General features: G+C 32.8%; 1 pseudogene; it reads right to left on the minus strand.

The window, feature by feature from the left end:
- Positions 1 to 210: 210 nt before the first annotated feature.
- LOC139095667 (uncharacterized) lies at positions 211 to 9,461 on the minus strand (annotated as a pseudogene).
- Between the last annotated feature and the right edge of the window lie 5,520 nt (positions 9,462 to 14,981).

A 14,981-nucleotide genomic window follows, 5' to 3' on the forward strand; every position in this document is an offset into this window, starting at 1 on the left:
ACGAAAGAAAATGAGAAAGAAAAAACAAATCAATTAATTTTCTTGAAGAGGGTTACAAATACACGAAAAAGAGGAAAACAAAAGAAATATTATTAAAAAATATATATATAGAGCAATATGGCAGGCAACTTAAAATGTCGAGGACGACAAATTATGAAGGAAGTAAAAAATCTCTACATAAGAAAATGTGAAAAGATTTAAGCTCATTATCATTCCTAATAGCATCGACAGCGATTTGCTGGACAATTTTGAGTATTACTACAACTGTGATAAAGGCAATAAACGTCAGCTCCGGCTTTTCCAGCAATATCACCAATTGCTTCACATGTTCGTCTGTAGAGGATGGGAAAAAAATGTTAAAAAAAGGTTGAAAATGTTTAAAATTATGTTCAACTTACGGGCAATGGCAAACGTTTTCTGGACAGTTTGGAGGATATCCTAAACAATTTTGCAAGCACCATTCTTTCATTCCTGGAATTGTACGGAATGCTGGTCGAAAAGACGCAGATTTGATCACTGTGGAAAGAAATGAAAGGAATTAATTTTGAACATTTATAATAATAAGGTTAGAAGTGATTATTGGTAGGACATGGAAGTCATGTGAAAAGGTTATTCATGAAAAAATTCCTAACGGTTTTGAAATTTTGAAAAAAAATTTAAAAATTTAGAAAAATTTCTCACTTCGCAACTTTGCATCGCATTTTCTAGCAATTTCCACATTACTTTAAAGAACTAAAGCTTTATTCTTCATTTACAGACCGGAGCAAAGCAACTACATCAAAAAACTAGAGTTCATTATCAGCTAAAAGTCAGATAAATTCAAATCAACTCTCACAGCTTAGCAACTTTTTAACACGAAAAACTCATTTGCATTTAGTATTAAATTCCATTTTAAAACTCAAAGTTTGACCTTCCTTCACTGCAATATTTTTTCCCCCACACACCGCCACTTGAATGACTCTATTTATGTATCATTTTACAGTACTGAGAGAGATAAAATTTTATTTTTATGCTTTTTTATAGAACTGCAAAATACATTCAGCACCATAATCCGTTAAAAGATTTGCATTCATCCATTCATATACCCATCGAATAATACATTTTTATTTTTTATTTTTATTTTACCCACTTCAATTCAACTCAAATCATCTCAACTCACGTAGGTTCTTTGAGTTCGTTTTCTCACTCTCTCTCTCTCTTTGAGTGATTGGTGAGTGGGTGAATATTTGTCTGTAAAAAGCTTTAAAAGCAATAAAAAAGGAAGATCTGTAAAAGGCTGAAGAAGTGGAGAGAAAAGAGAAAAAAAAGACGAAAACTTTAGCGATACAATAAAAATATAATCTGCATTTTCATCCCTTCCATCAATTTGCAACAACTTTACTGTTATAATGGTATGCCTTATCCGCTCTTTTCTTCTAGATGCTTTTATATTTGAGATGATGGGTAAGTGACGGAAATGGTATTTGCGATGGGTAGTTTTTTCTTGAATGGGATTGTTACGGCGTTTTGTGGATGAATATTTATGTTCGATAGATTTGAAGTAAGATTTACTAGGAGATGAAAATAAAATTTTAACGATTTTTAATACTTTGAAAAAAATATTTGCAATTTTGTGAAAAAAGTCTCACATCGCAAGTTTGCTTTGGGTTTTCTGACAATTATGACATTTATTTAAGTTGAATTTGATGTATTTTGATATTACAGACCGGAGCAAGCAAGATTCATCAATTTAGGAAAATCTATTTGCCATTTTGAGACAATAATTTCATTTTTTTGTTTTTAACCTTAAAATTTTAGACAAAATTTGCATTTTAACAACTTTATTGACATTTTAGATCCTAAACTGATTTGGAACTAGTTAAAATCTTAATGAATCTATTCTAAAGCTCCTACAATATAACGTAACATCTAAACAATCCCCTCCTAATATTTCAAGCTTCAAGCATCCCTTTCATGCCATTTTTCATTGTACCCTTACGCTATATTAACTAATTTCATTGTAATATGAAGAAAAAAATGTTAAAAATTAAATGCGGTGAATTTCCATTCCCATCCATTTTCTTTTTCCTTCAATCTCTTCTTATTACTTGAAACATAACAAGAAAGATTCTTAAATAAAAGAAAAAAAGGATTCCTAGAGCATTAGCATGCCATGGCATATCAGATTAATAAGTAACGAGATTTAATATGCATTTTAATTCAAAGTTAAAAGGAATAAAATGAAAGCGTGAAATTTTTAAGTACTTTTGTGGTTGTCGACAGCATGGCGTTGCGGAAGAGAAGGCAAACAATTTTCAGCATTTCTCGAGAAAAAAAAGTCGAGGGGAATGAAAAATTATTTTTAGGAAAATTAAAAAGCTTTTCATTTAACTTTCAGCTTAAAATATTCTCCAAACCGTAACGATTCGCAGCCCTTCTCATCAGATTATCAGATGTGCTTTACTGTGTACGACATGCACGGCTGTGACGCGACAAAAAATTTTCTTTGTTCCTTTCTATTATAATGAGTTTTGTGGTTAATTATTGAAATCTCAAGCTTTTTTTTACTAATTACTTTTAGGAAATTTTCTTTAATCTCCGATAATTTTCCATTGTGATTGGAAAAATTTGTGAAAAATTAATTAAATTAGCGAATATTTTCCATATTTTGGGAGGATGGGGAGGGGGGTTGTGGCAAATTAATATAATAATTTTTGTGTACTTTAATTTAATTAAATTAAAAGTTTTAGCGGAGATTTGGTTTTTAATTAAATTGTTGATAATAATTATGCCTTCTTAATGGCAAATGTCAATATTTGACTTTTTCGCGCTCTTTTAATATTTTCTTGTGGATGAAAAAAATTTCCCAAAATTTCCTTTTTTTTCTTTCATGTATAAGTTTAATGATAAATATTTCGCGCTTCGTTGTTGATATTTTTGTTTGAGAATTATGAAGAAGCTTTTGAAAATTTTTCGTATACAGCATGGAGGAGAAGCATCTCCTTTGAAGAAGTTTGAATTAAAAAAATTCTTGTTTTAAACTTTTGAAGAATTTTTTTTATGGATTCTTGTCATTTTAGCAGAAGATTAAAGAATTGGCTTTTATGGGCTATGTATAGATGGATGGAAATACTTTTTGAAATATTTTCTCAGAAAAACTTGAAGATCAGAGATATTTTCGAATTTTGGTGCTGTTTGTGATCAAAATGCTTTTATAAATTCGAGGCTCTAAGTTCAATAACTTAGCGGCAGCGCTTGACCAGCATTCGAGAGGTTCAATTCGATTCCTGTCATGGGACATGACTACAAGGCAATAGGACATGAAGATGTCTGGAATTGGTCTTGATGTACAATTGGGGCTTTTTGATGATGATTAGTTACTATTAGTCCAAAATGAATTGCTAGGCGGTATAAAGCGATTGAACATGTTTATGTTCCTGACCAGAACGCAGCTACTTCTTGTAGTTTCGTGTTTTGTTGCTCTGCGTCCTTCTCTACAGTTCTACGCCAAGTGATTTTCACTTTTCCCAACACTTCTTTAGCCTTTATGTTCCAAAACATTGCCTGTCTCACCAATGTATGTTGCAATGACTGTTTTTGGCCAATTCAAATGGCAGAATATGCAGCAACGGATCACTCATCCTCCTCTGAAGTTAAGTCCATCAAACAGCACAAATACACAGCCCAGCAACAATCTCCATTCAAATCTATTTTCAGCCATAAGCCCATCTCAAAAAATCTACACTGCTAATCCATTACAGCTAAAAACTTTAAAGTTATATTTCTTCTAGATACTTAATTTCCAAAAAAAAAAAAAATATAATTCTCCAGCAGCACAACTTTTGACATTAAAATGCTTGTACATATTCTGTTCTCTCAAGAGTAAATCCTTTATTTATAATCTCATAAAAAACGAGATATAAGTTGGGTTATGACAAAAGTTTATGTTTATGAAGTATAATGTTGTATGTGGGAGAGTCATGTAAAAGTATTTTGTAGCTTCGAATTTTTCATGTCATATGCATGTATTTAGAAAATATGAATTTGTGGTGGATATGGACGTGTTGGGGGACTACTAATAGTTGTGAGTATGTGCTGGTTTATCAGGTGCATGTTGTACAAGCTCATACTATTAGATAAATTTCAGTCATACAAGCCTTGGTGGTAAGTTAATAACATTTCATGATATTTTAAGAGCAGTGCTTATTGACGTTTAGGTTTAAAGCTTCAGTAGTCTAAGCAACATTTTTTGAAATTTTCCACCTTATCAGCAACATTATCATTTTGCTTTCGAGTTCTACTATCATGCTCTATACCAGTAGTGGACAACCTATTTACAACAGCACAATTATAAGCGCCACATGAGCCGTATGCCGCATAGTAAAATGCTAATGCGAAACTACTACGATTGTCTGTCGCGAAAGTGATAAACTGTTGTCCTACCACTCTATGCCATCCGGAGCTGATTTATCACTGTAGCAACGAATTGTTAATCAGCAGAGTTGACTCATCAGCAACGACTCTTTAAAGAAATTCTAAAAATATCCATACCACCTTTAAATCCTTCTAAGCAACCAATCTGCCCCAAATATAAAAAATATACCTCGCATTTCCCTTTAACTTTCCATCCTTCTTGAAATTCCTCGAAAAAAGTAAAAATATTTGATAAAAATTTCTTGACAAAAAAATGAAAGACGCCTCGAGATTATTTTCATCCGTTCTGCAACGAATGAAAGGCAACATGAAAGTAAGAAAATCAGTCCTCTATTTCAATTGTTTGTATAATGAAGACATGAAAAATAAAAAGGAAGGCAAGAAAAAAATATCTCGATGATATGGCGGGGCGAATTACTTTAGAAAATTAATTTTGGCAGTTTTCAAGGCATTTGTCTTCTTATTCATCTCGTCTTTGACTTCTTATTTTCCCGTTCTGTTCTATAAAACAACTTTATTAAGGATGTGTGTATGCATACATGTTTATAAGGCTTTTATTGAATTTTAATGTTGGGTGGCGTGTCGGGTGGGGAGGTTGGCAATTTAATTTCTTATTCGATATAAACATATGCAGCACATTCTGTATAATATACTTTGTAAGTAGAAATACGAATGTTCTAGCATGCATATATGGCATCGATAAATTAATGAGATATGGAAAGAAGGTTTATGTTTATTTTACAACTGATGTCGTTTAGATTAAGTATGAGCATGCATAAGATTGAAATTTTTTACGCAGTAGTAAAATTGTTAGAAGAATCATGTTTTGTGATATTTTTGGTCTTTAAAGCTGCTCATATAAATCTATGGCCATGACATAATATCATGCAATCAAGTATTGATTCATCAAAATCATAACTTGTGGATCTTTAGAAGCTGCTTAGTACCAGAAACAATGCTGAACATTATTCATATGATGTCAATCAGTTTCCAAAAAGGACCATGCAACTCATTCACGTGTCATTCTCTCTGATTACCTTCTGTTTGATCTGGTAAGAAGAATTGACACCTGTACGCAACGCAATCATTATAATCAACTCACAATTAGTCTGTATCTGCTTCAAATTACTATAGATTATACATACACTAGTTGCTTAATCGAAACGAAGATTTAATTTATAATCCATATCGAAGCCACACGCAGCTCAGACTTTAGATAGATTACGCTCGTGTAGCTTTTATATCGTTTGAGTAATCAAGGGTAACCGTTATGCTATTGACCAGTTGCTTTTGACTTCATTCGACTGCATTCGACCAGCTGCATTCTACCAGCTGCATTCGAACTGTATGCACATAGCCAAATAAGGTACAGCTTAAAACTGCAAGTCTGCGCATCTAAAATTCAACAAATACAAGTTGGTGATTCTTGGCTGAGCTCCTACTTAAAATCCTTGGATTACCAATTCATATCAGCTCTGCATACTTTAATATACTTAAATAGACCTATATCCAGTAAATTCTCAATTGATCTAGTACACCCCATAGCTACCATCTCTTACAAAAATAAACTGCAAATTCTACTCACCGTACAATCAATGGGAAGACATTATTACTTGGATCAGCACGAAGATCTCTATAATACAACAAGAATGGATTTTGTTTCTCGCTCACAAATAATGGTGGACGTCCAGCACCGGCACTCGTATAAATAGCAATATCAGCACAATTTCTAAATGTTTCAGCTGGTCCACAACCAACAGCTTCTGTTCCATTTGCACATTTACCCCACATATTTCCGGTATAGTATGTCCATTGGATAACACAATGTGTGCATGTGACTCCTGCTGGTAATTTGACTTTGTATGTGAATGTTTCCTGCTTTCTTGACTCACTTGGTATAAAGTATCTGACTTCACTTGTTCTTGTGATGAGAAGTGGATAATGATCAAAGCATTCCTGCGATGCCTCTTGATATCGATTATTACTTGGACATAAATACATTTCGAAACGTCCTAAATGGTTTGCTGTTAACTCAATTTCCACCTCGATTTCCTGCAAAATGAAGTTTTTATTTTATTTCAAATAGGAAAAAAGTTTAGTGAGTTTTCAAATTGAGGCGGTCTTGCATATGTGCTAAGGTTGAATGCTGTGTGAAAAATTGAAAAATCCAACCATTTTCCGCATTCCTTCTGCATGCATGCAATAAATTGTAACAAAAATGATAGTGAAAAGTTATTTGGGCTTTTTTTTTTAATGGAAAGGAAGGAATGAGAATTGGATGAGTTTATGGTTGGTGTGACTTTTAAGCGCTTCTGTAAATGAGTTGGAAATGGACAATTAAGAAGATCCTTAATGATAAAAACGTAAATTGTAGGATTAGAGGTTGTAGTCATAACCCGAGCAGCACTGTGCTGGAAAAATTCCAAAACCAACCATCAGGGAATCTCAATGCCTTCTCTTGTATATAGCGTCTAGCGATGTCCTAGTGATTTGACTGTGCTGCTCAGGAACGTCATGAAGGAAGCTACTGAGCATCAGATGAATAAAATGAATTTAGGCTTAAAGAAACAAGTAAAATGGCTTTAAATGCTATTTCTAGCTTCAAATGGAAATTATTTGGCTTTAAGCATAGCTGATGAAATACATGCTCATTGTGACTCAAATATCGACTTTAGTGGATGCCCAAAAATATGTCATAACTTGCAAATGCCCAGCTAAGCCTAACAAACAAAGAAAACGCTTACATTGTACCACATGTACCACATTATACCACATGGTACCACATGATGTCATCATCTCTGCTCAGACAATGTCCAGTTTATGCCCAGTTCTAACATATTTTAGTCCACTCAAAACTACAGCCATTAAAACATTACACAAATCATTTCAACAACTATTATCGTTAGCTTTCACACCCATAAAACCAATTTCATCCCATAAACCTCAAACTTCCTACATAAAGCAACAAAAAATTTAACATAAAAACTTTTTTCTGACCCACAAGGAAGCATAAAGGATGCAATTTTAAGGGCGGAGAATAATATGTGACATAAAAAAAGTGCATATTTATTACTGTCCAGCTGCATATCGTCTCGAAATTATTCCTTTACCATAATCTCCACCAGCTTCATGAGGACGTGGTGTTTCCAGATGATATGCATCACCACATGTACCGCATTTTCCTGAATTCTGTTCCCATTGTACTGTTTATGTGTTGGATGTGTGATTTAAAATTAGATTTTTTTTATTAGGTATGAGTTTAGGACATAAATGAGAAATTTTTGTTGATGGAATTTTTATTGGAACTGAAAATTTATTTAATATGCTGCAACGTACGATGGATGCCTTCTATTTAGTTACCGTTTGCTAGATGAACATCTACATTCTAGACAAATTTTTTTATGCATATTTAATCTGGTCATGATGGAGAAATTTTTCTAACATATTTTTTTATTATTTGTCGTGTGCAGCATGAAGGAATTATTATTTTTGCTTCTGCTGCTGGTGTTTAACACAATTTATTATGGCCATGAAGTTGAAAAATATTTGATAGTTTTTTATGAAAAATTTAGTAGATGAATTTTTTATATATGGATGTAGATAGAGAAATTGATGATCACGTATGATGTAGTTTAATTTTATTAGGAAAATTTTTTGCTCTTCCCTCTGAATAATTTATTTTATTTTACGGGGCAGGTAAAAGGAGTTATTCATGGTTGATGACAAGTGGTGCTTTTTTACATTGTGTCCTTCAGCAGAGCTCGAAATCGGCTTGGTTTTGTATGAAATTGAATTTTTCATGAAGTCGAGTAGATTTAGAGTTCTGTTGAATAGCACAGAGGCTAAAATTAAATGAGGTCGGAGTTTTCCGGTTGGCGCCATTATGTGGATTTTAAGCAATATTTTAGTTCCTCGTAGTGTGCAACTAATAACATTTCATCAGAAATCAAAGTCGGTTGAAGCTTAAGGGCTTATTATACCAACCAGCTGAAAATAAATGACTAAGAATCCTTGCATTTCCATAATTTTCACCGAAAAAATTGTCTTTAACCTCTATATTGCATTATATGACAGTACAAACACTTTGAAGCGTAAATTAGTAACTTTCAGTAACGGCAATTTCGAACCTCATGTCCGAATAATAAAGCAACCCCTTTGCGGTTTTAGCGTTGAAATCCAAAAAAATTTGGACAGCTATGTATCTTTTATGGTCAGTTTCAGTCAAGTTTCAGTCGAAATTCAGTTCAACGTCGATCTGACTTAGGCTTAATGACGAATTTCACACAATTGTGCATTCAGGGAACATGCATATCAATAAAGAAAATTATTGCTATCCTAGACACATGATTTAGAAACTCAGAGGAATTACTTCATCATAAAGAAGGCTTACAATGACTTCAACGTCTAAATGGAACACAACTGAATCATCATAAAAATCATGGACGTTATAAGTGAACTATCCCTTAATAAAATAATTGAATTATTTACAAAATTGAATATAGTTGAATGTTATCAATTTTTCATAACTTTTTCCTACAAAACTTCCAGTTCAATTTCAAACCATCATTTTTCCACATGAACAAACTCAAAAAATTCTCCAAAAATATCCACAAAATATTTCTCAAATATTTGCAGTAATCCCTCTCGTTGCATGCATATTTCATCCATCATCCACAAAAAAAGTTCTCATTACATAACTTCTCATAAGTTTAAACATATCATTAAAGTATTTAAGGATTAAAAATTTTATATTACCAGCCCATCCACCGCAGAAGAGTTCTAAAAATGGCACAAGGTCAAAATGTGATATGAAAAAAAAAGTAGAAAAAAATTAAAATTTATTAAAAAATTTAAGTCCAAAAAAGATCTGCATTGGAAGCATTAAAAATACTCACCGTTATCATTGTAGTTAACAGGATTTGGAAAACCAAAGCGCCACATGGCATTACGAGCAGGCGGCTCCATTAATCGACCATGACCTTTCACATGATGAATTAGCATTACGAATAGTGTGCATAATAGTGTTACCCTTCTCATTTTCAAGCTCATGATGCTGGAAAGTGTCGAGATAAAAAAATAGTTTTTTTTCTGTTAGTCATTTAATTTTTAAGTTAGAAAATTTGGTGGTGATTAAAGCGCATATTTTGAGGGATGTGGGTGAGGATGATGAAAGGGTTGGGGAAGCGGGTTGAAAGGGGGTTTGTTATAGGGTTTTATTGTGTTTGCGTTCTAAAACAAAGAATTTTTGAGAATTGTTAAAAAGTATGTCTATCAGTAAAATAGAATCAAGTGCAAGACACTGTCTTAAAAAGCTGAAAATGACATTTTCTTCAATTTTGCGACAGTATCTGAACTTTAATTAGAATTTTAGAGCTGTCGTTCAAACAGATCGATGGAATTTTTACACGAATATAATTCAATAAGGTTGTCTATAGCCTTAGAAACTCTGCTAATTGTTTCGCAAGTCACACGACGTAGAAATGGCTTAAATTCATATCCAAGACCAGTGTAACTTTGGCGTCAGGCCAGCTCCAATTACATCTTGCCTCAGCACAGAATTAAGACAGTCTGGAGACGGATTCACAGTCATTTCTCCACCGTGTCCTTTTTGCAAGCGTTTTTAGAAGAAATTGAATTAAGGAACAGAAAAAAGATTCCAATATTGAACGTAGAGACATCATGCAGACTTGGTGCCAGTTTCATGCCAAAATTGGCTTTACAAAGACTTAAAGCTACTAAGTTGACTGAATTTTTCCTATTGTACCTTCCATGAATTGCTTTAGACCCTTTTGAGTTATCATAAAAAATGTTCATGCTCCTCTCTAAACATTGGATGTCATAAGTAACATGCTTGACATGACATCTTATTTAAAAGTCATAAGCATAACTATACATTATCTTCTAAGTTTCATGCTCAGTTCATTCACATTACTATAATCTCCTTACATTATATGTAACGAATTTGCATTTTCTCTATGTCATTTCTGCATACTCCGTCAAATACCTGAAGCAAACTGACTTTAAATCCAGTCAAAAAAGCAAATATTCTTGCAAAAATTCCGAGGTTCGGAATAAAAAATAATCCAAACTTTATTCCATATCCAGCTCATTCAACTTCTTTTTTTGTTCAGGCTTACTCACATCCTCCTCTATAGTCATTCAAATGAAGCTGCAAGTTACACAATGTTATGCTTTTTTTGTCTCTCTCTCATTTTTGTTTATTGTTAAATATTGACATATGTGTAACATAAACAACAAAGTGGAATCAACCAAACAGTTGCTCATTACATTTTTTTTTTGTATGAACATGAATTGCATGTATGTTTTGTAAACAATTGAATATAAGGACGTGTCTTGAGTGATAAAATTACCCCTATATTGTATACAGCAAAAACAATTGCTCAGTAGTGCGCATCAAGCTGTTCATATTGTATCGTAATAATGTATGATTGGTCTCTGGTCACTTCTCATACTCCATGATGATGATACTTGATAGTTTATGGGCAAAAGTCTTGTGCTGTGTATTGTAATAAACTATTTGTTGAAATTATATATCCTTTTAACATTGCCATTTCTCACATCAACAGTAAGGCTTGTTTACTTTAATTTTATGGATGATATTTGATATCTTGTAATTTCACAATTAATTATGACATTGAAGGATATATAAATTATGATACATGTGATGTTAATTTCAATAATTTTAATTATAAGTGTAGGATGTGACATGAGTTAGATGTGGATATCAAAAGGACATGTGATAATAATCTGTTTGAACTTAGAGCTGTTGATTATGGGGTAATTAGGATGTTGTGTAACGGTTAGAGTGGAAAGAGCATTTGTTAGGGCTTATACACGTTTATATATTGCAGATTTTGATGTCGATTCGGATTTTTGGATGAAAAAGTCGATTCTACTCGATAGAAATTACAAGTCGACTATATTGGCTTCTCCATAGAATGGATTGTTAAAGTATTCAGACTTCGATTAGGGAAAGTTATTAAAAGACCTGGAAGCTCCATTAAGGTAGGTCTTAAAGTTCGACTTTTTATTTTGCAAAAGGACACTAGGTCGGCCAAAGAACTCAAGGAAAGAAGCTGTTTGATCGAGATTGTATTGCTTGGGAATTGTCAAGCAGCTGGTTTATTCGACATCTGTAGGGAGTCGTGAATCACAATTGATTTTGGTGGTCCGTTTGAGAATATGTTTGTTTGTTTGAGAATATGATGAAATCAAATTAAAGTCTTTAACGAATTTTCAAAAATTCAAATTTTTTGTCATTTTTGCTTCACCTCAAAAAGTTTTTTGACGTTTTAAAGACATTAAATATAATAATGTCATTGAATTATGTAAAATTAGTGTACAAAAAAGTGGCAAAAGTTGATACATACATAACCTGCATCTGAATTAAAACAGAATTAACCAAAAATTGAATTTTGATTTTCCTTTAAACTATTCTAACCGCATTTAACTTGCCTTATTCTACATAAATTACCATTTTCCCATTCATGAAAATTCAAATACAGAAACTAAAGAAGAAAAAGAGATTTATGTAGATGAAGTCAGCATGGAACATTAATCACAATGATGATCGTCAATTTGCACAAAATTTACATGAACTTTACCATAAATGAAGAATTTTTTATTAAAATAGTTTGGTATCATAAATTAATGATAAAATCTTGAATAATTTCTTTATTATTAATTTATGCCACCGCTTGTAAGTCATATCCTACCATTCATAAAAATTGTTCTCCATCTACATCTTGACATTTATCAAATTAAGCAATTTCTCATCATGACTAAAGCAATTTGTTACCATCACAAGTGTTTCACATCTATTTTATATCATGATGTATACATTTCCATTAAAAAATTGTTTTTTTAAGAATTAGGGGATGCCTTTATGAGAATCCTTACGAGATATATATGAATAACTTTTAACGTTTTACCATTTCCTGTGTGTCTGCATTAAATTTCATCACTTTATTATTCGAAACTTATGCTACTGATGCAACTTCTTCATAAAATTTTCATTTTTAATGCTTGTAAAATCATGAAAAAGTTCATACAAAGTTAGCTTCTTTATCATCTTCTTACATCTGATATTATTAAATTGGTTAAATTGTATTTTAAAGTTAGAATCTTATAGCTCTGTGCTGTTTATTGATTTACAAAAGTTTACAGGGATTTTATGAGAGTAAAGCAGAAATTAGACAAATGTTTGTGTTTATGGAGCTCTAAAGGGTACGGATTTTAGTTTGGGAAATGAGTTAATGTTGGCTTGTGCTCTAGTTACTTGACATATGAGGATTTTATTACAATTTATGTGATTGAAGATGAAAATTCTTAAACTCAATAGTAAGCATCCAAAATACTAGTATTCCTTGTTTTTTTTTTGCTTCTATTTAAGGATGGTGGGAAGGATAGCGGCAGGGATGGTGGCAGGGATGGTGACAAGGATAGCAGATTGGTTAAGGCAATGCACCCTTCTATGGAAAACACACCTGTTTATGGAAAGAAGCTTTCTATAGAGACAGTATTGCATTTGGTTTTAGAAATTAACAAGCGGAAATCAGCGATAGGGTCAATTTTAGCCGAAATCTAAGGGAGGCCATGAATTGATCTTTGTACGAACAACGAAGTAAGTAAGTAAGTACTAGCATTCCAATATATACTTTGAAGATTGATATTAAAGGTTAATCGATTAAATGATTCATATTTCTATACCATGAAAGGATGTCTAACAGACCATAAGCACTATAATACCAAAAAGCGGTCTCGTTGCCTGTTATGATACGAATTACAGATTAAACTTATAGCTTCTATATCTCTAGAATATTCTATTATGTTGGACGTCAACTGTGCAGCTAGTAACTAACTTACATATTTTGTTGCTTCCCAAGAGAAACGGACTGCAATTGTTCCTCCGTATAAAGCCCAATATAAACTTGCCATTTGTAGCTTCCCTTGAAATGTCAAGTTTATAAAAAGAAGTAAGGTCGACTAATCGTAGCCTGTTACATTGTACAGATCTATTGTCATTCATGACATTCCTTACATGCCGTCTGAAATTGGGTCAAATGCTAATTGTGTCTCACCAATTCCCAGTACTGTCTCAATACATGCAACTAGTAACCAAACTTCTAACTTGCAGCTATAAACGAGTCCTTGATATTATAGGAGGGTGGCAAGAGGGTTTTCGCAAAATATCGGGACACTTTTTAAAAAATCGGGACACTTCTTAGTTTGGCACTTTTGGCGTTCTTTTGGACTATTTTGGGTCTTAATATTCAGAACTAGTTAAATTACGACAGCAGCAAAGGTAAAAAAGTACAGCAGCGTCCTAGCAAAAATACAGCAGATGGCCACCCTATATTATCCCAAATTCTTATAGTTAACTTTCTACGATACATCCTCTCTACTATACTACACCTTAGTTTATAACTCCCATATATTAACTAAACAGCATACCATTAACAAGTTTCAAAAATAAGGAAGAAAAACCTTCATTATCTTCCGACAAAATGATCAAAATAATCACATAGAAAAGTTTTATTCCCAACATTCAAATAAATAGTTTTATTTTCACATTATTATTTCCTAACAACTCAAACTTAAAGATGTATATTTTTTTCTAGATCGTTGAAATTAATATAAGTTTTTTTCTTCCTCACTTACTCCACTTTATTTTAATAGCAATAAACACACATACCGAACTTCTTATTCGGTATAATGATGATAAGAAACATCAAGAAGAATATTTTCAGTGGATATCATTATTATCATTATTCCAAGGAAAGAATAGATGAAGTAGCTCAGTCGAGTGTCTTTCGTATGGGTTTTTCTATTAATTGAAGAGGCTGGTAAATGAAAATTTGATGATTTCAAGACGACGAGAAGGAAAATGGCATTTTTAATGAATGTAAATTGGAGATGGAGATTGTCAAGGTGATGAGGAAGTTGTTGAGGAGTAGAATAATGGAATTTTGATATGGATTTTTGGAATATGATATTCAGAAATAAGGTACGATGATTTGATAATGACCTCGACATGCGTCATAAAGTGTTTTTGAAGTAGAACTAGATCGTTTACTATTACGCTACGCAATAATATGATTTTTTAGATCCACCTTATTCCTCTTTGGTACAGAACGTCCATACAAAAGCATTTCTTTACAAAACCTAATAATGTCCAAATTGTTTCTTGTTACGGTACACTTTGGGACAAGGAACTAGTTCAAACATTTCTGAGGTTACACTCTTGCAGCACAGGTACCGTGACTCACTAGTATCGTGGCTTACCAGTAAATCGTAGGCTCACCAGTGCACCTCGATACACAGTTTGCACAACAATGATTTATGCTGTCAAAAATCATGAATAATCAGAATATCCATTAACGATAAGTCTTCAGGGTTAGTGGAAATGGGGAAAACTTTAAAATAATTTTTAGACCTTCTCCCCCATCTTCTACCGGCGAAGAGCATGCGGTCTTCAGCAGAGAGAGAACACCACGGTACCTAGTAAACACCTCTTCGCCTGTTTAGCTTTAAAGAAAAATCATGAA

This window comes from Chironomus tepperi, unplaced genomic scaffold, assembly GCF_022539635.2.
Source record: "Chironomus tepperi strain 1889 unplaced genomic scaffold, CSIRO-AGI_Ctep_v1 contig_372, whole genome shotgun sequence".
Lineage (NCBI taxonomy): Eukaryota > Metazoa > Arthropoda > Insecta > Diptera > Chironomidae > Chironomus > Chironomus tepperi.